General features: G+C 39.7%; 1 protein-coding gene across 2 annotated transcripts in view; it reads right to left on the bottom strand.

Moving 5' to 3' along the window:
• AGPS (alkylglycerone phosphate synthase) overlaps nucleotides 1-22007 on the bottom strand; it is a 157831-nt gene extending 135824 nt beyond the window's left edge. Inside the window, exon 1 of one of the 2 annotated variants that reach the window (XM_011944033.1) lies at nucleotides 21862-22007. The gene's annotated coding sequence lies outside the window, so the exon portion shown is untranslated. Of the gene's footprint in view, nucleotides 1-21788 lie in introns of both variants that reach the window. The other variant, XM_011944034.1, reaches the window with a different exon arrangement.

Genomic DNA, 22007 nt, shown 5'->3' with positions numbered 1-22007 from the left:
ACCAACATGGCACATGTATACATATGTAACAAAACTGCATGTTGTGCACATGTACCCTAGAACTTAAAGCATACTAAAAAAAAAAAATGGGGGGGGGAAGATCTTGTTTCTAGATGGGTCAACAAGGTAATAATCTGTGTCCTCTAGACAGTGAGCCTTCTTGCACATTATCATGTAACACTTTAAACTTCAACAAGAATTTCAATCTTCCCTCAATATCCCCATTGCAAGTTTTTCAGCTCTAGTTGCCAGAATAAAAATGTGACCTTGTGATATAATAAGGTATTAATCAGTGTGCTAATTCTTGGCAGTGTGATAATGTAAAGTGGCTTAAATACGAGATTTGAGAACACAGAAACCTGTTAACAAGAACATGAAGAAAAGGAACCCACATGCATACTGGTAAGCCACTCCACAGAGTAACCACGTACTAAGCTTTCATAAGTAATGCCAATTCTATGACCCAACTATACAACTCCTGGGTATATATTGCCAATGAAATTCATATACAATTCCATAAGGGAACACATTTGATATATCCCCTGGAGCACTGTTTCTAAGAGTAGCTGGAAGCATCACTAAAGAAGCAGATAAGTAAAGTGGAAAATGCATTCTATGAAATATTAATGCAGTAATCAAAAGCAGTAAGTTGAATAGATATGCATACAGAAACATGAAGAAATGTTTAAGACAGTGGTAAACACACAGGAGAAACAATAAAATCCATAGTAAAACAGCATTTAAGGGAATCAAAAATATACATACTAAATAACACAGCATATTTCACAAAACACAAAATATTATATATAATATATCCAGATATATTATATATAATACATTCATCATATATATATATTACATACATTATACACACACACACACAAAACACACAAGAACCTTCATAGGCACCCATGGGATAGGCAGATGAAATTAGGAATCAGAGATGGAGGAAAATTAGAGGCCTCACACAAATACCATACATTAAAATGTATGTTACCACAACTCTCTGAATCTGAGGCAAATATGCTGCTCAGCCTTTGAATCTCAGTGCAGTTGCTCTCTGTTCTGAGAAAATAATTCTTTCTTCCATATATATGCAGAACTTTCATGATGGTTTATTATAAAATCTACTGGGCTTCTTACCAATAGCTACAAATATTTTTGAATGATAGAATTCCATTATGAATTAAACAGCTTCAACTATATGGTAAACCAAATATACATTTAACTACCTACAGTCAACTTTTTATAGTCCACAAGAAACTAGCACTCTAAAAAACTTCTTAAGGCCAAGCACAATGATTCACACCTGTAATTCCACCACTTTGAGAGGCCAAGGTGGGAGGATAACTTGAGCCTTGAAGTTCAAAATAAGCCTGGGCAACACAGTGGGACCTCCAATTCTCAAAAATAAAATAAAATAAAATAAAATAAAAGCCAGGTATGGTGGTGCAAGCCTGTAATCCCAGCTACTACAAGGCCAAGGCAGAAGGATCCCTTGAGCTCAAGAGTTCAAGGTTGTAGTGAGCCACGATTGCCACTGCACTCCAGTCTGGGTGACAGAGTGAGGCCCTGTCTCAAAAAAAGAAAAGAAAAGAAACCTTTAAAAACTTGAATTCAAGGCTCAAAAACTGCATCCCAAAGGTCCAATTCCTACATTTATTGTGAATAAATGAATGAAAGAAAAAGTAATATACAGGTATAAAGGGGAAAAATTGTACTCAGAGGCACAGGAAAGTGGCAGGGGACAAGAAGGGCAAATAAGGTAAGGGAGCTTTACCACACATTGACAGAATACTCTGGGCAGTCACTAATCACTCCCACACTTCTGTCACACACTATACCATAATCTACCAATTAGAAACTCATTACTGTTTGAATGATGCATTTGAAAATGGAAATACACACTATTAGTGATTCATACATTTAGTAGTGTATGTTACAAATATTTTGTGGTAGGACAGGTGTGTACCCACATATCCACTCACACAAGCTTGGTATCTGCCATTCTGAAAGCCTGGAAAGAACAACCATCCTATCCTTTACCCTCAGGTGTTCGTCTACGTAATGAGGAAAACAATCCAAATCTGCATCAGGAGGTTGTCATAGCAAAGGACAAAGAGAAAAGGACATATCCTTCACTTGGACTCTTGTGTTCCCTGGACTGTGCTTTAAATTTCATGATTTGTTCCCTTCACTGTCCACTTGTAATCTAATCAATGTGGCAATTCTGGCAACCAACTCCAGACTTTCTCTACCACCAACTGGGAAAAATGCCAATTCACTTTCACTGCTCACTCCATGCTTGCTGGTAATTAAAAAAGGAATTGTATCACAAGCTTATTATACTGACCAACCCATAAGTGACCCAAGCCATTTCCAGTAGAGCCTTGAATTTCTGTAGAAACTAAAAAACTGAACACAAAGAAAATACGAATGTCTCCAAAAATCTATATGCTATTTTAGCATTGAAACAAAGCCCAAGTTCCCTTCCCCAGCTGTCCTTTGGGGACAGACCAACAATACCCTTGGCATGACTCTAAAAATGCCAAGACTGAAATCCATACCGGCTTGATGTACACAGTATTCTTGTTGTAAACTGTAGCTGTTGGGCAACCTCCTTTGGGTCCCCTCTCATTGTAGGGGAGCTCTGTTTCACTCTATTAAAATCTTGCAACTGCACACTCTTCTGGTCCATGTTTGTTATGGCTCGAGCCGAGCTTTCGCTCACCATCCTCCACTGCTGTTTGCCGCCAGCGCAGACCCGCCACTGACTTCCACCCCTCCAGATCCAGCAGGGTGTTTGCTGTGCTCCTGATCCAGCGAGGTGTCCATTGCCGCTCTTGATCAGGCTAAAGGCTTGCCATTGTTTCTGCACGGCTCAGTGCCCAGATTCATCCTAATCGAGCTGAACACTACTCGCTGGGTTCCACGATTCTCTTCCATGACCCACAGCTTCTAATAGAGCTATAACACTTACCGCATGGCCCAAGATTCCATTCCTTGGAAATCCATGAGGCCAAGAACCCCAGGTCAGAGAACGAGAGGCTTGTTGCCATTTTGGAAGTGGCCCGCCACCATCTTGGGAGCTCTAGAAGCAATGACCCCCAGGTAACATTTTGGCAACCACGAAGGGACTCTCCAAAGCAGTGAGTAATACTGAACCACTTTCACTTGCTATTCTATCCTATCCTTCCTTAGAATCAGAGGAAAATACCGGGCACCTGTTGGCCAATTAAAAAACAATTAGCATGGCCACCAGACTTAAGACTCAGGTGTGAGGCTGTCTGGGAAAAGGTTTTCTAACAACCCCCAATCCTTCTGGGTTGGGAGTGTTGATCTGCCTGGAACCAGCTTCTGCTTTCAATTTTCCTGGGGAAGCCAAGGGCTGACTAGAGGCAGAAAGTGGTCATCCCAAACTCCTGGCGTTAGCCGGTTGAGATCTTGGTGCAGCCAGGAGTCTCTCCTCAACAGTCGCCCATGTGTGCACCCCCCCTTTCCTTCTGACCCATTCCTCCTAGGTCCTGACCATGACTTTCTTGAAAGTATAGTCCCAAAATTCTCCTTACCTCTGAATCTACTTCCTCCAATCCCTGCCTCCTAGATACTAACGGTTCAGACTTTCATTTCCTCTCCCATGTATTAGAGCAGGCTGTATCTCCAAAGGGATCTAAGGAAGCTCTATGCTGTGTCCTTAGGCATCTAGGCTATGAACCCAGGGAGTCTTGTCCCTGGTGTCCCTCCCAATTTAGGCAAATAGCTCTCGACATGAGCAGTTATATGGGACCCATTCCCCAACACCCTTGCCAGGGCCCCAAGCTTGTAGATGGCTAGGAGGACTGCTCTCCCATTGTGTAAGATGCTCTCCTCCCCCGATTTCTACCCAGCTTACCCCTCTGCAATACAATCTCCAAGCCTTGGCTCCTTGGTCAGGGCCTTAGAACTGATGACCCAGCACTTTAACAACTGGAACTGGGTCTACGACAACATAATTGATCAGGATAAAAGCAAATTAAGTCAAGGAGAGAAGAGACAGAGAGAGAGAGAGAGACAAATTAAAATAGTCTTACGCTGCTAGGGTCATCAAAAAGGAAAGGAAAGGGAAATAGAAGTGAACCGCCAAGTGGATATTGAAGCCAAAAGGGCCACAAAGCAGGACCCTCTGTTAGAAATGCTTATAGAAGGACACCTAATATGGGGTAATCCCCTCTGGGAAACCAAGCCCCAATACTCGGCAAGAGAAATAGAATGGGGAACCTCACGAGGACAAGTTTCCTCCCCTCGGGATAGCTAGCCACTGAAGAAGGAAAAACACTTTTGCCTGCAGCCAACCAATGGAAATTACTTAAAACCCCTCACCAAACCTTCCATTGAGGCATTGATAACACCCATCAGATGGCCAAATCATTATTTACCGGACCAGGCCGTTTAAAAACTATCAAGCAGATAGTCAAGGCCTGTAAAGTGTGCCAAAGAAATAATCCCCTGCACTTCAGGCCATACATTTCAATCCCTGTATCTTTAACCTCCTTGTTAAGTTTGTCTCTTCCAGAATCAAAGGTGTAAAACTATAAATGGTTCTTCAAACGGAGCCTCAGATGCAGTCCACAACTAGGATCTACTGTGGACCACTGGACCGGCCTACTGGCCCATGCTCCAATGTTGATGACATCGAAGGCACCCCTCCCGAGGAAATCTCAACTGCAAAACCCCTACTACACCCAAATGCAACAGGAAGCAGTTAAGAGTGGTCGTCAACCAAACTCCCCAACAACACTTGGGTTTTCCTGTTGAGAGGCGGACTGCCAGACAGAACTAGGCTGGATTTCCTGGGCTGACTAAGAATCCCTAAGCCTAGCTGGGAAGGTGACCACACTCATCTTTAAACACGGGGCTTGTAACTCAGCTCACACCCAACCAATCAGGTAGTAAAGAGGGCTCACTAAAATACAAATTAGGCTAAAGCAGGAGGTAAAAAAATAGTCAAATCATATTTCACCCGAGATCACAGGGAGAGGGACAATGATTGGGATATGAACCCCAGGCATTCGAGCAGGGAGTGGCAGCCCCCTTTGGGTCTCCTCCCATTGTATGGGCTCTGTTTGCACTCTATTAAATCTTGCAACTGAAAAAAAAGAAAACAAAACAGTAGTTGTTGGTTTTTTTAGGTTTGTTTTACTTAAAATAATGACACAATAATAATCAGCAGTAGTCCCTTCTACTTTAAGTGACAGGTAGTTGGGATTGCTATCTTTGCTTCTGGTAAACCCATGGAAAAAATGAACCCCATAAAGTTTGGGGGAAGAGAAGAAAGCATTAAAAGCAGGACCCAATCACAACAGAGGTTCTCAAACTTCCTGGGAGTATAAAAATCACTTTGGGTACTTATTTTAAAGGCAGAGTCCTAGATGCCACCCTAGACCCAGCCCATGATTAAAATTTCTGGCAGTGGGGCCTCAGAATCTATACTTTGGACAAGCACCCTCAGGAAATTCTGATGAGGGTCATCCACAGACCACACTTGGGTAAGCACTACCTTAAGACACGAGAAAAAGTTAAGAATAGAAGACTCATCTGTTGAATAACCACAAAGGAATACAAAGCTTTAATGTAAACCGTTTACAATTAAGTTGATCTCGCCCAAAACTTACCAAAATCAGGAGACTGGAATTGAGAGAGAGAAACAGAAAGGAAAAACTTCAAACTCACTTCACTGTAGGAGAGGATGGCCTTGAGTAGAATTCCACAAGAAAACAATGGGCAGCAAGAGGGCAAAGTGGCGGCACTCACCATGTGGAAGACAGGGGAAAGAGATAACAGGAAATGGAAATGTGATTACATGACAGAGGAGGTGGCATAAATCTATACCCAAATCTTACAAAAGACTATCTGGAAGGGGAAACAAGGGCTATATAGAGATCATGTTTTTTGATGCAAATTTTAGGAAGTTTGATCCACTATGGAACTTTGCCTAGTTCATACATGCTAAAAGTCTTAAAAAGTATAAGAATTAAAACAATTATTTATCAAATAACTTTCCTTTAGCACAAGAATATATTTATTCTAATTCCAATGTGTAGCCACCAAGGCCACATATCACACAGAAGCAAGCAATGGTGAGCCATGACTACTAAGAGTCACGGAGAAGAGTTTCAAACCAGAAATAGCACAACAGTGAACAAACATCATGTGTGATACTGACAATCAGCCTAAAATACTGTACAAGAAACTGCTGATGCTCTACACTTTTTGGGTTCTTCCCTTCCTTCCTAATGTATAAGGTGACATTTACTAGAAATTTGTTTTCTCGCCAGGCACAGTGGCTTGTGCCTATAATCCCAGCGACTCAGGAGACTGAGGTGGGAGAACCACCTGAGGCCAGGAATTCAAGACCAGCCTGGGCAACACTTCGAGAGCCTACTCCAAATTTTTTTTTTTTTTTTTAATAACCAGGCATGGTGGCACATGCCTATAGTCCCAGCTACTAGGGACAATGGTTTTTGAGCCCAGGAGTTCAAGGTTACAGTGAGTTATGATCACACCACTGCACTCCAACCTGGGTGACAAAGCAAAACACCATTTCTTAAAAAAAAAAAAAAAAAAAAAAAAAAAAGGAAATTTGTTTTCTCTATTAAAATGTCATTATTGCCACTGAGTACCTCCTACTTCTTGCTGTGCTTCCACCTTCAGAAACCGATATAGTTTGAATATTTGTCCCTGCCCAAATATCATGCTAAATTGTAGTCCTGAGGACTCAGGACTTGAGGTGTGGGGCCTGGTGGGAAGTGTTTGGATCACGGGGGCAGACCCCTCAAGGTTTGGGGCTGTCTTTACAACAGTGAGTTCTCATGAGATCTGGTCGTTTAGAAATGTGTGGCACTTCCCCCTCCCACACCTAGCCTCAACTCTTGCTCCTACTTTTGCTGTATGAAGTGCCTGCTCCCACTTCATCTTCTGCCATGATTGTAAGCTTCCTGATGTCTTCCCAGAAGCTGATGCCAGAGTTATGTTTTCTGAACAGCCTGCAGAACTGTGAATTAATTAAACCTCTTTATAAATTATCCAGTCTCAGGTATTTCTTTACAGCAATGCAAAAATGGTCTAATATAGAAACTATTTTAGCACTCTATTCTTATTACTCCTTTCTATGTAGTTTACTGCAATAATGACAGTATTGCATAATACTGTAAAGCTAAGGGCTTTACAATCATTATCTTATTTCCTTCTCACTTTAATCCTGTGATGTAGGTGTCATTATCCCTATTTAAAACATGAAAAAACTGGTACAGAAAGATTCAGTAACTCGTCCCCAGTCACATGAACAGTGTATGATACAGCTAGGATTTAAACCATGGCTGTCTGGCTCCAACACTCCTAACTACCAAGCAAAGATTTCAGTATACTCAATGATTGCCACACAAGGAGTACAAATTATTACAAGAGCTCAGTGGTGTTCATCTCTAGCTGAAAGAACCCTTCATTGTGGAGGCATTTAAACTTTCCCTTCTTTGGAAGATGATAAAATTTCAAGTCAAACAGAGGAAGAAATCACAAGGATTTTCCCGTCTAATAAGCAGCATAAAATTGGCTGAAGCATATAAGCACATTCAAGAAGTCACAGAGAACAGCTGAAAGCCTTGAATGCCAAATATGAGATTGAGTATTATTACTTCAATAATCAATAGAGAACAATAGAATCAAAACAGTATTTTCCACGTTCATTGCTTCTACCAAAAGTCAAAATCTAGCAGTGCATACTTTAAAACTTCGTTGACTCTCCAATGTGGATGAAATCCCAATTCTTTAACATAGCATCACTCTACATTTTCACCTTCTTTAACAGTTGTTCCCAGACACATTAAGTTACCACAATTCCTTACACACAACATGCCCTCTTATGTCTTCCTGTATATATCCCCTGTCTAAAATGCCCTTCTTTCCCTGGAGGCAACCAGTCTAAAAGTCACTTCTGTAAAGCCTTTTCCTATCTTCTTCAAGAATTTATGGCTCTTTCTTCTGTATACAATGACTACAGCTACATCATATCTTTTATATATCTATCTATATTTCTCCACTGACTGTCAATCATTTTTGCAATGTTAGAATGTAGCACAGCACAAGCAGGCAGCAAGTACTGACACTTTCCCTGAACAAAGATTGGTCTGGGCCAGGCGAGGTGGCTCACGCCTGTAATCCCAGCACTTTGGGAGGCCAAGGCAAGTGGATCACGAGGTCAGGAGATCGAGACCATGGAGAAACCCCATCTCTACTAAAAATACAAAAATTAGCTGGGCGTGGTGGCGGGCACCTGCAGTCCCAGCTACTTGGGAGGCTGAGGCAGGAGAATGGCGTGAACCCGGGAAACGGAGCTTCAGTGAGCCGAGATTGTGCCACTGCACTCCAGCCTGGGTGACAGAGCGAGACTCTGTCTCAAAAAGAAAAAAAAGATTGGTCTGGTAATAGAATGAAGAATCGTTTAAAGGCGGGAAACAAAAGAACGGGAGACCAGGCTAGCTGTGAGACAATTAAGATTTCATCTAGGCTGGTGGCAATGAGAGAAAAGCAAAGTATCTTGAGAGTCGATAATACAGTCCATCTGGTTTGCAGTCCATCTGATTTGTCAATGAACCGAATAAGGGATGGGGGATGGAGCTCAGCAAGGACTCACGACTGAGGTGTTGTTGGACTTGAGTGTCTAAATAATGGTGGAAGTGAAGAGAAACAGTGGAGCACTGAGACTGAAGACTAAAATAATGACCTTACCCATGAATGCTGAGTTGGAGAAACCAGCAAGATACTCAGATAGAAATACCCAATAATTAAAAATGTAAAAATGAGAGTTGAGAGTTAGAGATATTAACTTAAAAGTTTCCCCAACAGTGGTTAAAAGCTATTACAGTTCAAGTAGATGAAATTATTACAGAAGAAAATGCAGAAGAAATGACTAAAAATTAATCTTAGTGATTTTTAAGCCTAGGAAGAGAAGTCAGTAAAACCATGGTCAGAAAGCTAGGAAGGCAGGGAAAAAAAAACCAGAACAGTGCAATAATATGGGAGCTAAGAAGAGATAAGAACATCTACCAGGTACCAGAACTGGTTAAGAGGCTAAAAGTTTTATAATTAGGTTATTCATGGCTGCTAAAACCTTTTCAAAAGAGTAATATGTGCGGAAAATTTCAAAATGTTATCTGAGCATGCTTTTAAGCAGCAGCAAAAATCAACAAAGAGAAAGACTGATGACTCGAGGAAAATAAATAGAATAACTCATGGAGCAAGATTATGGAGAAGGAATCATCAAAAACAATGAACAGACAATCTGGTTGTATCATCTTTAAATGCATGGTAGCCAGAGTTGGTTCAGTTCATTTAGCTGCCTGGGCAGCTACCTACGTCCTATGACTACCACCACTTCCTTCCAGGCAATAACTGATTGCAGCAATGTAAACATGTAACCCAGGATTGGAAACAAGGGGTTCGATTATTCTCTGCTATTGGCTGAATTCCTGGAGGAGTGGGGCAGACGTATTTTACCGTTTGGACAGAAGAGCAGAAAAAGCTGATCCACTTAGAGAAGTCTGCAGCAAATAGTAGCAAGAAGTGATACTAGCAAGAAACCTGATGGCTTTCTGGTTCTTGGCTCTAATTCCATCTGGAGGCCAAGCTCCATTCTTACCCTTGGGTTCTTTGGCACCCCTGTACTCTTAGAATAAATTTCCCTTTTCTGCTTTAACCTAGCTCAAATTAACACTTATAACAAATATCCCTAATTAGTATACACACCAAAATATGGGAATTTTTTTTAAGTTACCAATTGTATAAAATCTGAGTGCAGGCATGGCAAACTAGAATGTACTTTCTGAAAATAATGGCAGATGGCAGGTATGAACTTGGAAATAAAATCAAAATTAGAATAGCAGTCTAATAGTTGTGAAGCCAGAAATAATTTGTGAAGGCAAAACAAGTACTATCTGGAAATCAAAACCAACTGATATAAAAGAAAGAAGCAGAACCTTTCCGAAGGAGATTTAACTTCAAAAATGAAACTACCAATTTACTTTAAAATGCATCAAAATAAAATAGATTAATATTAGATGGAGAAAATAATGGACTAATGAATGGATATATGACAAATGCATCCAAAATAAAATAGATTAATATTAGGTGGAAAAAAGAATGGATTAATGGATATACGACAAGCACAGTAACATGTTAACAGCAGAATCTAGGTGGATGGTACACAAATGAATATTGTGAAGTTAATTCTGCAACATGTTTAAATATATGCAAAATGTTGGGGATGGGGGGGCAGGGAATGAAAACTGCTGACACCATAATCCTTAAATTACATCACCTCATATAACAAGATTTGCCTGAACAGTAAATAGGAGCCATCTGAATAAGCATGGAATGTACATTATTTACTGATAGCAATAAATGGTTTAAACTGACACATCTAAGCCAGTTGTCTTAGCTCTTCCTCTTCTCATCACCCCCATAGACCCAGGCAGGGTTAAGCACACTATTCCTTAGGTTCCCTGTGGTCATGTTTTGGTTTCCCCCTTTGAGACTCAGGCTAGAACATCTAATTTCCTTTTATCTAAATTTCTAGAAAGCTGCTTCCCTAAATTATAAGATATAAACCTGCTCAAATATGATGTAGTCTTTCTCCAAAGATTCTGATTATTTTCAATTTTTTATTACTGGTCAGAATTAAGTCCAAACAAGCAACTGTTCCTTATTTCTGTCCATGCCCAATGACATCAGTGAATGATGTATTCCAATGTTCTTTGACTTATTAAGGCCCTTTTTTAAAAATGTGCCTTAAGGAAATTATTAAGGATTTAATTGTAAAAAGCTTACCATAGCATTCTCTATAATGGGGAAACACTGGAAACAAATATAACACTGTCCTCATCATATAAATGGTACCTACATATAATACAATACCTCCTGAGTCACTGAAAATGATTTTACACATTATTATTTCTTGATAAGGAAAAGTATACACAAGACAGCAAGTGAAAAATCGTAATTTCAAGACATTATTATGGCATGACTTTGCACACATATGCTTATGTCTGAAAGGATCTATGCCAATGGGCTACAGCAGTTATCTCTTAATGTTAGTCTTCATTTAATTATTATTTTCTATTTTTTCTGCAACAAAATGCATAACATTTCAGAATAACAAAATTATTTTACATTTTCTCTATAATTGTAAAGTAACTGCCAGACATCCAGCTCCTAGCAGAATGACACTTCTAAACACTATCCAGATGGCTGAAAGACCATCATTACCAGAGCAAACTGCCACACCACTTTTATAAACTTTATTACATTGCCCAGATTTTCCTACCCTAATTCTTCTGATTCTGTTCTCATCCAAATGCTCTCTCATCAATATATTCACCCTCAGATTTAAGAATTTTTGCATAACATCTTGACATAGAACAATACTCTCCCAATCCTTCTAGATGTTTCTTTGATATAAAATTGCCCTTCCATTGTTGTATTAGTCACCATTCCTTTCCTATACCTTACATCTTGCAGTGATAGAAGACACATCAGTCTTCCTTAGTAGACCTAAATGTCCCAGTAGGCAAAAACCATGTGTCAATAATCCTCCCCAGTGTTTAGCATATAGAAGACACAAAATAATTGCAAACCTGGGTAGATGAAGTTTCTTTTTTTCTTTTTTCTCCTTTTTTGAGACAGAGTCTTGCTCTGTCACTCAGGCTGGAGTGCAGTGGCATGATCTCGGCTCACTGCAACCTCCACCTCCCACGTCCAAGAGACTCTCCTGCCTCAGCCTCCAGAGTAGCTGGGACTACAAGCGTGCACTACCACGCCTGGCTAATTTTTGTATTTTTAGTAGATACGGGGTTTCATCATGTTAGTCAGGTTGGTCTTGAACTCCTAACCTCAGGTGATCGCCACCTCAGCCTCCCAAAGTGCTGGGATTACAGGTGCGAGCCAACGCAGCCAGTCGGTAGACGAAGTTTCAAATGGGTGAGGTGGCTGGAGAGTACCTAGGTGATTTAAATGAATTCAAGGCTCTAGACCCACATATTGTATCCTATGACACTTAGCACTTAACTGTATGATTTAAAGTTACTCTTCATAACTTGAGAAATCATGGGGAAAAGGTAACAGGAGATAGATCAATGTTCCCCCAGTTCTCAAAAGTAAAAAGAAAAGATCCCCAAAACAAGAGACTCTGAAACATGGTATCAATCAACAAGCAAAGTCTTCCAGACAATGGCACAAGAAAAGGTGTAAAAGCTGAAAAATGTGGCATGAATAAGAGACCCTGCCTAGAACAGTATAAGAGTTAGGTAAATCAGAAGCTGAAGTTTAAAAGGTACATATTTTAAACAGCAGTTAGAGGTGAGGGGATATGAATTGAGTCCAGCTACACCAGTCTCCTTGTGGCTTTCCTGATATGCCACATGTGCATTTCCTCTTAGGATATTTGCACATACTATTCCTCTGCCCAGAACACTCATTTGCCTGGATATCCATATGACTAAACTCCTCTCCTTTAAATATCTGCTCAAATGTCATGTTTTCACTGACATCCTACTTAAAATTTGAACCCTACCTTCTTACCCTCTCTACTTTTTCTTTTTTCTACAGTACTTATCACCTTCTAACATACTTAATAATTTACTTATTTACTATGTTTAATTATCTGTTTCACCCATTGGAATGTAAGTTTCAAGAAAATAAAAATCTTTCTCCATTTTGTTCACTAACATAGCCCAAGTGCTTAGAACGTAAGTGACCAATAAATATTTGGTTAATGCACAAAATGAATGTGAAAGATTGTGAAGGAAAAAATGAACAGGACTGGGTGATAACAATATAATATCAAGGAAAAAGCTCTAAACTTGAGATTTTTTAAAAATCTGGAATCAACTGGGCATGGTGGCTCACACCTGTAATCCCAGCACTTTGGGAGGCCAAGGCGGACAGATCACCCAAGGTCAGGAGTTCGAGACTAGCATGGTCCAACAGGGTGAAACCCCATCTCTATTAAAAATACAAAAATTAGCTGGGCGTGGTGCTGTGCACCTGTAATCCCAGCTACATGGGAGGCTGAGGCAGGAGAATCACTTGAACCTGGGAGGTGGAAGTTGCAGAGAGCCAAGATCGTGCCACTGCACCCCAGCCTGGGCAACAGAGCGACATTCCGTCTCAAAAAAAAAAATAAATAAAATTAAAAAATCTAGATTCAAATTTAAGCTTTACCACTCAGTAGCTAGAAACTGACTAATATATTTTTCTGGCAAGTATCTAGGAATTTCCTAATCTGTGAAATGGGCAATTGTGAGGATCAGATTACACAAACATGTATGAGAGCAGCAGAGTGACTGCAGAATTAATTATTAATTTGAATAAATTCAAAAGAAAGTTCGATCTTGAACAAAAATAAATTAAAGTTAGGGACTGAAGGATGTGACTGTGGGACTAGTGTTAATACTATGAGATATGAGAAAGCCCAGATAAATAAATTCTAGAGAATGAGAAAGAAGATAATGAGTTAGGTTTCCACCTATACCTGTACTGGACAGCATGGTATATCACTAGCCACATGTGCCTATTTAAATTAAAATTAAACAAAATTTAAAAGTCAGCTCCACAGTGGCTATGATACTGGATAACGCAGATTACAGAACATTTCTATCACAGAAAGCTCTACTGGATAGTGTTGACCTACAAAATTTGAGTTGACAGCAAAATATCCACTCCATAGTATGTGTGACTAAAGTGATAAGAGAATTCAAGTAGGTGTTATTTTAATATTCCTTAGGCTGGATTCCTATACAGTTAGTTCAAGCACCAGAAAAAATGTCAAACCCAACTAGTTATCAATCTGAGTTGGAAATGCGAACTTCTGTGAACATAGCAAATTAAATAGTTCACATTACTTGATTCTAAGGTCCTGGGATACCTGAGCATTTCCCTGCTTATAGGATGAGGTCTCTGACACAGCAACTATAAATAGAATTTGGAGAGTCCCACTGAAGTCAACAACAAGAATCTGGTCAGCATCCTGGCCAAATCTCTGATTAGTAATTTCAAACATGCTGGCAAAAACAAATGTTATACGCAATCATATAACAGTTTTCTTAGTGAATGACAAGATGATATCTACCCCTCCGAATCTCACCCAGGAGGCAAAACTCTCTCATCAAAAGTAACTGCAGTTATGGAATGGTAGCAGTTTTCTTTAATGAGTAAGCATACTTCAACTACTGAAAGATCCAGAATTAAATATATAAATGCTTAAGAGAACCAAAGACAGATGTTAATGTTTTTAAAAAACTACACAAAAATTGATATTTTATATATTTACAAAACTTAAGTGAATCTAGTCTTTAAGAATGACTGACTTGTAACTCAAATTTAAGATGTGTAATTAATAGATCTGGACTTACGATTTTAAGCTGAAATCTTATAAGCTCATAAATAATATGTGAACACTGCAAGGTTACTTTGTTTAAAAATCCAATTATATTTATTTATAAAAATGATTTAGTACCTGGGAGCATTCTGTTTATTACCTCAGACAATTGATGTACTTAAGAAAAGTAAATATATTAACTTCTAAACACTATTTTAATTACTTTAACCTCTTCCTATGCAGTAATATCTATAAAAACACTAGCTTGATATGCACTTCATATTAAAACAAGTAATTATTTGAACCAAAAGTAATCACCACCTAACTGTTCATCAATAACAGTATGGATAAATTGTGGTATATATCTACCCAGTGGAATACTATTCATCAATAAGGATAAATAAAATGTGACTAGATGCAACATGGATGAATATCACAAACATAATACTGAGGGAAAGAAGCCAAACACAAAAAAGTACACACTGTATGATTCCATTTATATAAAGTTCAAACAGGCAAATCTATATGTTGGAAGTCAAGGTAGTGGTTATCCTGGTGGAAGGAGGCACTGGGATGAGCACAAAGAGGGCTTCCTAGAGTACTGGTAATGCTGTTTCTTAATCTAAATACAGATAAAACAGATGTGCTCATTCTGCAAAAATTAATTATGCCATAAGTTCTCTTTCTACTGTTTGGGTAGCATGTGTTAGGCTCTACACTTGCAGAGGAGGCCTTCTGTGGTACACTGCCTGTGATGGAGTCTAATTCAGGGTAAATATTAGGTAGTACAGATCTAAGCCACGATCTCCAACCAGCATTATCAGTAACAAAGCTAACGTTTTTACCTCTCTGTCTGCATCCTGTGTCTTATCTCTCAGTTGATTCTGAGCTGAGATGTTGGGACAGGGATATGACAAAATATTACCCCTAAGACCCAACAAGTAAAGAGAGCACTAATAGGCAGAGGACTATTAATACTTTACGCTACAAGGGTAGACTCTAGTCATGATCCTTTGATTTGATTTAGGGTTGAAATTAACATAATCGGATTAACAGCAGAAGTTTTCTTCTCAATAATAAGGAAATAAAATCAAAAGGAGTAATATTTGCTTAGCACTTGCTTTTACAGTGTTCCATAAAGTATCTCATCTGACCAAAACAGTAATCCATTTCTCTGCAGCCTAAAAATGGATCACTTAATTTATTCTCAGGCATTTTTATTAAGTGACCACAAGGGTAGATGGCTCTATAGTAACTTCCCAACATAAAAAAGTCTATATGGAGAAGGTCTGGTCCATCTTAAAAGGCAATCTACAGAAACATGCTAACAAATAACCACAGCGATTAAATCTTCAGTTTCTTGTTCATTCACAGTCCAAAGACAGTTTGCACATAGGCAGTAAACCCTCCATGACCTATTCTCTTTCCTCCTTTCTTCTCTGATCTTGGGTCTTCCACATTCTTCCTAATTCCCTTTTATTCCAAACACTGTCTTCTTCCACAAGTTAAATGGCAAAATTCACTCACAAAAGTAAACTGGCTGGTCTATCTTTTTAAACCACTCATTACATTTTCTTAAATTACGAACTTCATTTTGACAGAATGATGTTTTATAATTTATTCAGTAAGTACAACATAAACTAATGCCTTCTTAACTATATGACCAAGTATTTGATCATGATCTACTTAATCACAAAAGCTTTGAAACTTGGCATGACAAAGAGAGCAACATGATGAATAGTAAGTAGATAATATCTCCCCGGGAACATTAGGTGAGGTAATCCAGCATAGAAGAAAGAACATGGACTCTGGAGCAAGAACAGAGTTGAAATGCCATCTCTTTCATTTCATAAATGCAAGGCCTTAGATAAATTAACTTCTCTAAGCCTCTAGTTCCTCAACTGTAACATACATATAGTATCACTCACTTTTCAGAGCTGTTGTGTGAGATTTAAATGACATAATGTATATAAGCTTTAGCATGGTTCCTGTCATATTAGGACTTATTCAATTAAAATTCCCACTACTTACTATCACTAGAATTCCTAGCTAGGAATTCAAAATAGAGTAAATATTTCATTCAACACGAACTACCAAAATAAGCTCGAATTTTGCCAAACGATGTTAAATTTTAAGCCAGGTCACTTGTGCAAATAACCTTTGCTGCGGAACTGTATCAGCTCTCACAGGCTACAGGATAGTCTCTTGGAAAATATTTACAACAGGTTAACTCAGCTGTATTCCTTCTGGAAAAAAGCTACTAAAGCTTCCGGCAGATGTTAAATAATACTTTTTTGTTTTGTTTTTTGAGACACAGTCTCACTCTGTCATCCAGGCTGGAGTATGATGATACAATCTCAGCTCACTGCAACCTCTGCCTCCCAGGCTCAAAGCAATCCTCCTGCCTCAGCCTCCCGAGAAGCTGAAACCACAGACCCATACCACCACATTCAGCTAATTCTTTTTGTATTTTTGTAGAGATGGGGTCTCACCATCTTACCCAGGCTGGTCTTGAACTCCTAGGCTCAAGTGATTTGCCTGCCTGGGCCTCCCAAAGTGCTGGGATTACAGGTGTGAGTCACCACGCCTGACCTTAATATACTGCTTTTTATTAAAATGGCATTTGTGACATTATAAACAAGTAAACTAAACAATTAGTGGCATTCTTAATCAGACATTCTTTTGACCAGAACATTTATAATCTCTGTAAAAACTGCCATTGAGCAGTTCTGACTAATGCAAACTACAATGAGGTTGGAGCCAAAGTTATAACTGGGAAAGAGGTTAGCAGTGTGGAGGAATGAAAGTTGACATGGGATTTTTTCTTCTCTTTTTCGTAAGATCACAAGAGCCAAAAAAAAAAAAAAAAAACTGAAAAAAATCCAAAACCCAGCCAGGCGCAGTGGCTCATGCCAATAATCCCAGCACACGGGGAGTTCAAGGCAGGAGGATCACCTGAGGAATTCAGTGAGCCGAGATCCCAGAACTGCACTCCAGCCTGGGTGACAGAGCAAGGCTGTCTCACCAAAAAAAAAAAAAAAAAAACTGAAAAAAATCCAAAACCAAGATATAAAAGTGTTACATATGTAATTGACATTTACTATGATTTTTAAGGATCTAAATTGCACTTAGAAGCAAAGTCAAAATAAAAACTGTACATGGGTAACATGCACTTAAGGAAAAAAGGAGGATCCAAAAGTAAACTGTTACTTCAATACTCCGCTCAGCAACTTCAAATGAGAACATGTGTTCTGGGATAGGGTAATTGGAGCCAGCCAGTCCTGGTGGCTCATGCCTGTAATCCCAGCACTTTGAGAGTCTGAGGTGGGTGGATCACTAGGTCAGGGGTTCGAGACCAGCCTGGCCAAGATGGTGAAACCCCATCTCTACTAAAAATACAAAACTTAGCTGGGCACAGCGCCTGAATCCCAGCTACTGGGGAGGCTAAGACAGGAGAATCGCTTGAACCTGGGAGGCAGAAGGTTGCAGTGAGCTGAGATCGCACCACTGCACTCTAGCCTGGGAGACAGAGCAAGACTCCACATCAAAAAAAAAAAAAAAAAAAAAAGAAAAGAAAAGAAAATTGGAGTCGACTTCATAGAAGACCATGTGATAAGTAAACAGCAGGTTTTGTTAGGTCAGCCCTCTGAAATGTCCACATTCCTCTGGACTGTGTCATCCCTTTTCTATTGTCATTCCAGTCTTCAAACTCCTGTGGCATTAATTTAGTCACATAGTTTTAAAGTGTGATTAAACTTTAATGGTGTCACCTAATGAACTAACTTCTAAAACTCTCACACACATCATTTCCTCCCTATTTTCATTGCCATCATCTTAGTTTAATTCTTCATTATTTCTCACCTATTGTGTTACAACAGCCTCCTCTAACTGATCTATGTCCATCCTTACCGTTCTCCAATCCATTCTTAACATTGTAGCTGGAGTGACTTCTCTCAAACCCAAACCCAATCTGATCATGTCTCTTCCCAGCTTAATTCCTTCAAGGGTTCTCTATCACCAAGCCCCTTCAGCTGCTTCATTTTTCTTTATATTTATCACTACCTGACATACTGTATTACTTGTTTGTTCACTGTCTCCACTCCAGCTAGAATATAAGTTCCATAGAGCAGAGTTTTTGTTCACTGCTATATTTTACAAGCATGAATGTATGCATGAACGAATGGACTGATAACCCACAAGCCAAAGACCTCCATGACCTGCCACTGCCCTCCTTTCATTTTATTCTCACCTCTACCAATACTAAATCATCTAGTTATGTAAATACAATATGCACTTTCATGCCCCCTTGCTTTGCCATATGCTGTTTCCTTTGCCTGGAATATAAACTCTCAAACTACCATCAACATTTTAAAACCTTCTCCAGAAAGCTTCCTCTGACCACCCCCACCCACCCATCCCCATATAGAGTCTTTCGTTTGTGCTACATTTGTACCTGTATCTACAGTGGCTCTAATCAAACTGCACTTTGTCTTTCACTTCCTAGACTGTGAAGTCTTTGAGGCTGAAGACTACTTATTCCTCTCTTTACCTCCAAAGCCTAGGACAGGACCTTCACAAAGCAACTACTCTATAAATGTTGAAACATACGCATGACTATTCTGTAACAGGAATGAAAATATGGCATTTCAAGAAGTCACTACTCCAGGCCATGATGAATTTAAGTATAACCAACGATGTGATAAAACAATTACAACCAATGCCATCATCCAAGGTAACAAAAGGGAAAGACTAATAACAAATCACAAAATTATTCCAAAATAATTGACATATAGGCATACTCACACCTTATTAGATATATACTGTGGTTCCTTCTTCCTCCATCATTTGTCTTCCCTTTAGGCTGGATTCTGTAGCTGGCAACTGGAGGCCCAGCTAAGCAGGCAGTAGAAGGGAGACTTGGGTTCCTCATGAACAATCTTTCAAGTATATCACCTTCTGCGGAAGCTTTTGATGTGTCATCTAAGTTTCTGTGTTCCCTCATATTTTGATAAAAAATCTCAAAGTACCAGTACAAGACTAGATTTTACCATGAGCCGTCTAACCCTGAACCAAAGACCAGAGCTTCCAACCACCTATAACCTATGCAATAAATGGGTTACAATTGCGCCTCAACTATCAATGCCTTCAGTCCTTGGAGCAGCCACACATGGCATCCCTGACCAGTCACTTTCAACTATAGGAAGACTCATCCATCATCTTGGTGTGCCTTACAAACACTACTATTTTTTCTTTGAACACTGTAAACCAAGCCATTAAATCTAACCATAAGGAAAACCTGCCCTCCTTACTTGGTTCTAAGAGTGTGAATCTGCATAAAATGTACAATCACACACATGCATACAAATGAGTAGACATAAATGTACATGAAACCATTTAGAAAAGTTTTAAATCCAATGACAGCTATTAATAATATAACCTCAAGTGAAGCCAGGAGACGAGATGAAATCCTGTATTCCTCCCCTCCCCACCACTCGGTAACCAAGTTATGGAAAATTTACCTCCTAACATTTTCTCAATTAAGTTGCCTACTCTCAAAAATTTGCCTTAGTTCAGAATCCCAGCATTTCTCCCTGTGATAATAGTCTCCTAGTCTCTCTGCCTTTGGACACAGTGAAAACTGCAGCTACCATTCTTTGAAAGGTTATGTGACAGGCATTGCACTAAACACTTGATCATTTAACTCTATTTTTTTCAATTCTCACAGCAACAGTGCAAAACAGGATTACTGTTCCCGTTTTCACAAATGAGGGGGACTGAAACTCTGAGAGGTTAAGTGATTTGCCGAAGATAATACATACAGTTGAAACTGTGTAGTGGAAATTCAAATCCAGGTCTATATTCCCAGCCATTATATTGCCAAAATGCTCAACTGTCTTCAATTTGCTCCCAGTTGTGACCTTTATTAAAGGTAAATCTAATCGTGTATTGCCCCACGTAAAATCCGGTAAATAAGATTCACCTTTTCAGTCTTCGTCCCACGTCATTCTCACACTCTGCTGCTACACTCAAGTCTCAGCAGTTCCCTAATTTGTCTTTAACTTTTTTGACTGTGAACATACTGTTTGTATGCCACGAAAAATTTTCCCCTTTGGTAAACTATTACTAATGCAAACATCCAAAATTTACTCAATCTTTACTTTGGAACATCTTTGCACTAACAAACACCAACCTAAATCTGGATTAAATGACCAGGTGCTATAGTTCTCAGTTAAGTTTCTCATAACGCTGTATTATAATTTTACCTACTAAGCTATTCCTTCCTTAAGAGTAAATACTGTATTTTTAAATTTCTGTATTGCTGGCACAGTGTGTATTTTGTAAAGACTCATGTATGTTGAATTAATTCATCAGAAGCAAGTATAGCTTAGGAACTTGGCCATGAAGTCAATTTGATGTGCTTTCGAATTCTAATCTGTCACACAGCTATCTGCTAAGCCTCCAGCAGACTTAATTTTAATTTATCCATCTGTAAAATGGAAGAAAACCGCACATACCTCATAGCATAGGAAGAAACAGATTTAGCACAACCTTCGGCACACTTAAAAGTACACTTTAAACATTAGCTACATATTTTTTTCACTCTCGGTTTATGCACGGTGACAAAGCCACACGTCAGAAAATAGCTTCTCCTAATAGCTTTCATCAGAGATTAAGGAGATCGAGACCATCCTGACTAACACGGTGAAACCCTGTCTCTACTAAAAACACACACACAAAAAAAAAAAAAAAAAATGAAGAAGAAGATTTCTCCAAAAAAATCTAAAGTCAAGATCTCTTACAAACATCCCTCATCGGTAGACCCTTGTCATTTAGCTTCTGGTTACACACAGCTCAGTAGCTATCCTACCACCTTAAACCACCAGCTAATGTTTGCAGTTTATGGTTTCTTACCATTCATCGGTTTCCTCCCTCAAAGTCAACACATCTTGCTGCTAAGCAAGCGGAACTTACCCCACAGATACCAGTCAGCACCTTTTTCCAGGGCACCATCAGTTTCCCCCACAGCAGCCTTTCGCGAATCAGAGAGATCCCTATGATCTATCATCTAGTACAAACTTAAATCTCCTCGGAGCAAAATAGAACCTCTGCTACCCATTCCAAGACCTCAGCACCCAAACTATTACTTCAAGATAAAAAGAATGAATTCCTGCCACTAAAAGCTCAGGAAAAAGGAACCCTTTAAATCCTCCTCCAATTAGAGTTCTTCAAGTCTGTTTCCCTCACATAGTGACCAAAATCCATCATCCCGCCCCCTTCCTGACAGAATCCAGGGTCTAGTCTACTCTCTCGAAAGAGAGGTAGGTCCCTACTTTCAGGGACCGGGATGCCTTCCGCCCACCCGTGTCACTTCCTTTCCCACCTCGCCTGCCCTCCTTCAGCGCAGGCCTGGCCTGGTCCCTCGCTGCTAACTCCTTCCACACCCCGCTACTCACCGTTTCTTTGGGATGGTGCCCGACTCCTGCGCGGCGGGAGTGACCGTGGGCGCCGCCGTGGCCGCCGACGCGGCTCTCCGCGCTTTGCACTCATTGGTACTCAGAGCCTCCCGGGGCCGGCCCAGCAGATGGCCGGAGAGAACCCG

Source organism: Colobus angolensis, unplaced genomic scaffold, assembly GCF_000951035.1.
Source record: "Colobus angolensis palliatus isolate OR3802 unplaced genomic scaffold, Cang.pa_1.0 Scaffold224, whole genome shotgun sequence".
NCBI classification, from domain to species: domain Eukaryota; kingdom Metazoa; phylum Chordata; class Mammalia; order Primates; family Cercopithecidae; genus Colobus; species Colobus angolensis.
This window is presented reverse-complemented; position numbering and strand designations above follow the sequence as displayed.